This window comes from Prionailurus viverrinus, chromosome F2 (genome assembly GCF_022837055.1).
Source record: "Prionailurus viverrinus isolate Anna chromosome F2, UM_Priviv_1.0, whole genome shotgun sequence".
NCBI lineage: Eukaryota > Metazoa > Chordata > Mammalia > Carnivora > Felidae > Prionailurus > Prionailurus viverrinus.
This window is the reverse complement of record NC_062578.1, coordinates 72,149,839-72,154,847: the sequence shown is the minus strand read 5'-3', so window position 1 is coordinate 72,154,847 and position 5,009 is coordinate 72,149,839. Positions and strand designations below refer to the sequence as shown.

The 5,009-nt window shown below is 49.9% G+C and overlaps 1 long non-coding RNA gene across 1 annotated transcript; it reads left to right on the top strand.

Moving 5' to 3' along the window:
• Window positions 1-1,691: 1,691 nt before the first annotated feature.
• Window positions 1,692-4,604, top strand: LOC125156148 (uncharacterized). Its single transcript, XR_007148493.1, has 3 exons — window positions 1,692-1,777; window positions 3,678-3,728; window positions 4,482-4,604. It is a non-coding gene; the product is annotated as an uncharacterized LOC125156148 (long non-coding RNA).
• Window positions 4,605-5,009: the final 405 nt, after the last annotated feature.

Here is a 5,009-nt window from a genome sequence, read left to right as displayed (position 1 = left end):
AGAGTTTGAAGCTGGCATCATCATAGTTCAATCTACTGTGTGTCTCTGGCATGTCAGGCTTTGTGCTGAGGATGCTTCTACTAAAAACCATGAGCTTAGAAATTCTCCCAGTGCTATTTATTCCCTTTCCAGGAACACCAGCAAGCCGAATGTACCCAGTTGCTCTAGTGTGTGGAATAGAAAAACAAGCTTCTGAAATGTCTGGAGGGGACATTGGTGAGAGCTGGAGGTAGAAGTCCCATGGATGGCATAAGGCTTGTGTGAGGTCCTCGGGTTTGGGGAATGGGGAGTGCATCCTGGGCAGGGAGGGCAGAGTAAGCAGAGTGACGGGAGGTGGGAGGAAAACTCTGCCTCCCTCCATCCCTCTTTCTTCTCTCTGTGCATGTGTTTCCTCATCTGTCCTCCATCACACCCCTGTGGAGCAGGTATGATTACCCCTATTTTCAGATGGGGAAACTGAAGCCCATAAAAGTAATTAGCCAAGGACACTCAGCCAGTAGGTGGCATGGACACTTGCCTGGAGTGGGAAGGGTTTTCACAGGTAGGTGGCCTACCAGAGAGAGGGCCAAAGGTTCTGCTACAGGTGAAGACGAGTTTGTGTTAGAAGGCGAATTTCAGCCATCTTGTCTGCTGTTGGCAAAAGGTGGGATTCCACGTCTCCATGTGGCAGTGCTTGAATAAGGGCCGGGAGTGGGACGTGGACCGGCTGTAACCCATCTGCCTGTGTTGCTGGTGCCAGATGGCTGGTCCCGCCTCTCGCCAGTGCCCTCCAGCTGCTGTTCTTCTGGCATCTGTCACCAGCATGGATGTGAGGCTCTGGCTAGGACTGGGGTTGCCTGGGCTCTGAGGCCTGGTGAGTGTGGGAATGTTGTCTTGGCCGTTTTTCCCTTTCCAGGTTCAAGGAGGTTACTTTGAGGCTGGGCTTAGCAGGATTGCATAGCTTTCTCTTGCTTCTCACCCCAGAGTCCTCTCCGAGTTTCCTGGGGAGACAGAGCCTCCCCTGCCATTCTCTCTGTAGGACCTGGGCTTTCTGTCCTTGCTAAGGAGGCCCCTCTAAGGAACCGGCATCCCCTCTTTATTCAGGCCTAACTGGTTAACCCCCCCCTGGGTCTGTGGTGCTCTGGGCAATTTGGGAGCTGCTCAGGCTCCATCCAGGGCTCCACTCAGGCTTCAGGGACTGTTCCCTCGGCTGTGAACCCTTGGTCCTGTCCAGGCAGAGCTGAATTCATGGGCGTGTGACTCATGCAGTTGCATAAAGTCTGTGCTTAGAAAGGCCGCATGATGGGTTTCATGCTCTGAGGCTTCAGTCTTGAAATTCTTAGTAGTTTTGTCCTTGCACCTATGCTTTGAAAGTGGATCTAATGGGACCACGAAGCATGCATGGAGTGCGTGTCCACAGTGCTTTATGTTCACAGGTAGTGTTCTTGGTGCCCATGATCTCTGAAGTCTGATGGATGTGACATGTGGGAGGCCAGCATGCCTCAGAGGGTAGAAGGTAGGCATGTTGTGTCTAAACCTAAGTAAATGGAGGTGCCGATGGCCCCCAGAAGCCATGCTTCCTGTCGAGCTAGAACTTACATTGAATGCAGAAAGAAGGCAGTGGCGTTCTAGAAGCATGAACCACGGAGGAATCCTACTCTGTCATATCCATTCTTGTGTCACTTCCTGGTGTTCATTAGCCACTCATGCCGGGAGCAATGGCATAGAACAAAAGGCGAAGATAGGTTGTCCCCGAGTTCCTTCCTTTATGTCCCTCGTCATCATCAGTGAGCCAGAGGTAGAGTGTTGGTATAGTCTGTGTGTATCAAGAAGTCACATAAAAATAGTCGATTCAGGGGCACTTGGGTGGCTCAGTTGGTTGAGCGTCCAACTGTCAGTTTTGGCTCAGGTCATGATCTCACAGTGTCATGATTTTGAGCCCCGCGTCAGGCTCTGCACTGGCAGCTCAGAGACTGCTTGAGACTCTCCCTCTCTCCCTCTCTCCCTCTCTCCCTCTCTGCCTCTCCTCCCGCCCCACACACAGTCTCTATCTCTTTCAAGTAAACAAATAAAAACTGTAAAAAAACCTTAAAATAATTGGCTTAGTTTTGTGCTGTTTCCAGTATTCTGACAAGAATGAGATACCAGCTACCAAATTTGAATTGTATATTTTCAGTGATTCATCATGAGTTAAATGTGTTAATATTTGTGTTTAAAATCAGCATTGCACAATACAAAGATGAGTAGTAAAATTCATGCTAATAATTTAAAGTTTCAATATGTTTTCCTTAGAATGATACTGAATAGCAAATAAGAAAACACCATGACTAATTGAAAGAGATGCCAGGACAGAGAGAAAAAAGCTTTCTATTTTAGTTCCTCTAAGGACACCTTCTTCCTCTGTTTTGAACAAGGGGCCCTATATTTCTATTTTGCACTGGGCCCCCAAGTTTTATAGGTATCCCTGCACTCAGGGCTTATTTGATCAAATATCTTTTTTTTTTTTAACGTTTATTCATTTTTTTTTTTGAGAGACAGAGACAGAGCACGAGTGGAGGAGGGGCAGAGCTAGAAAGGAGACACAGAATCCGAAGCAGGCTCCAGGCTCCGAGCTGGCAGCACAGAGCCTGATGTGGGGCTTGAACTCACAAACCATGAGATCATGACCTGAGCCGAAGTCGGACACTCCACTGACTGAGCCACCCAGGCGCTCCCTGATCAAATATCTTTATAGCCCTGAGCTTGAACAGCCACATTCCTTATCTGGGCTGAGAAGTCAGCAGCCCTGGCGTCCGTTCTTTCCATTCTCTGATCACAAAACACTCCGGTGCCGGTGCTGGGCATCCGGAGATAAACAGATGCAGCCCCGACTCTTGTTGGGGCTTACAGTTTAGTGGGTTGGGGGGGGGCACAGATCTGGGCACTGCCATGTATTTCCCGCTCTGTTTCCCAGAACTGCATACAGTGCCAGGTACACAGTGAGTGCTCCTTAATGAACAAATGATGCGATGAACGTGAAAGCATCATATTAGCTGCTGAGTACCCTAGCAATGGGAGGGTTATTGTTAATGGTGGGGAAAGTGTAGGCGCTAGAGAGAATGCGGCTTCCAAAGGTCCGTCAGAGCAGGTCCGTCAGAGTCCAGAGTGTGGACTATACTCTGTCCTCATGTGTTTTGATTGATTTTCCTCCGTGTATTTTTTTTGGGGGGGGGGGGCGCTGTTGTAAGGGTGTTCTGCTTCTGTGTTTGTACAGATGAGGTTTCTATCTTGAAAGGTAGTGCTGATAACAGGTGGCTGCATATACTTAAGTCATACCTTCCACAAATCTATATTGAGCACTACTAAGGGGCTGGCTCAGTTTATGCACCAGGAATCACACATACCAAGGCAAAGAAAGACCTGGAGGTCACTGAATCCATAGCTCCCAAACATGGACTCTTAAATTGGTATTGCCCAGTGGTATTTTCACTGGGTCCAGAAGAATAAGGAAAATAGACTGAGGTCCAGAAAGCTGAGTTTATGAATTTAAAGGATTTTCTTTATGCTGAGATCATGTTCTTCCTTCTTGTCAAAATGTACTTTTGGTGGGGAGGCAGCTGCAGCATATCGTTGATAATAATGGTAATTGCTTATATGATGTTTTCTATGTGGCAGCCAGTGTTCTAAATCCCTTATATACTAGCTCATTTAATCTGCAGTGACCCTCTGAGGAGATACTGTTCTAGAAGAGGAAACGGAGGTCCAGAGAGGTAAATAGCTTAGGCCTGTGTCTTGAGAAGAAGGGGCATCTCAAGTATGGGCAAAATGTCTAGGAGGAAGCAATTAAAGGACTTGGCGTAGTTGCCAGACCAGGACGGGATTCTCCGGGGCCGGGGAGTGGAGAGAGAGTCTGTAGGCTCCAGAGCAGTGAAGATCCGGCAGCACACCAGGGAGGCAGCAAGATCCACGGGAGGGAGAGGTTGTCACCGGAGCTGTGACCCGAGGCAGCTGGCAAGGGATTCCCAAGGCAGAAGCCTTGCCCAGAATCAGCAGAGAGCTGTCGAACCTGGAGCACTTGGGGATGGGGACAAGGGCATCTTTGCAAGTCCCCTGCGTGGACAGAAGAGAATGGGCAAGGCTGCCCCCTGAGTGCTCCATGCCACACAAGACCTTCAGAACCTTAGAGTGACCCTACTGGGGGGAGGTGGTAGAATTGGGACTTAACGTGGCAGCTGTTAGTGCCTTGTTTGCATGATGCCAGAAGGAAGGAGGAAAGAAAGAGGAGGGACAGGCAGGATGAGGTGGGAGGGACGAAGGAAGGAAGGTATGGAGCAGGCGTGGGGGGAGGGAAAGGAACGCCACCCCAGTGTCCCCAGTGGCTGCCTCCTTTCTCCTGGTTCCCACACCGCCCTCAAGGCAGGCAGTGGCCTCAGCTATCGTGCTGCATGTGCGAGTGAGAACGGGGCTGTCCGCAGTTGGTCACGGGGAGCAAGGAGACCATTAGCTGTGGTGATTTATTGCAGGTCACAGCACTGCACTTTTGTGCCTATCACAGAAGCCCTTGAAGCCTCATGATGAGTTGGAAACGAGGTACTGAACGGAGAGGTGCTCATGGCTGTGAACGGCATGGTGCAGTGGACGGAGCACAGGCCTGGGGCAAAGGACGAGGTTGGGGTCATCTTGACTTTAGACTGTCAGCCGCTATCTCAGGGCAGATCACTTGTCTCTGGACCTCGTTTCCCTATCTATAAAATGGGGATGAGTAAGATGATTCTCTCTGGTGGGGGTGGGGGTGGGGGTGGTCAGTTCTTGCCTGTGCTTACCTTGCTCTGTGCTCATCAGCAGTGGAAGCCTCGCCCTCGCGTCCCACTGCATCCGTCCATGTCTCTTTGGCGGTTCTTCTCATGATTAATCTGTCTGTGTCTACTGCATAGCTCGATTATAAAAGTTAGGATTTGGCACTCCAACTTAATACAGATTGTCTGACCCATTTCTCAGAGACGCACAGGAGAATGGGGCGAGACGCATTTGGTTGTATGGAGGAGAGGCAA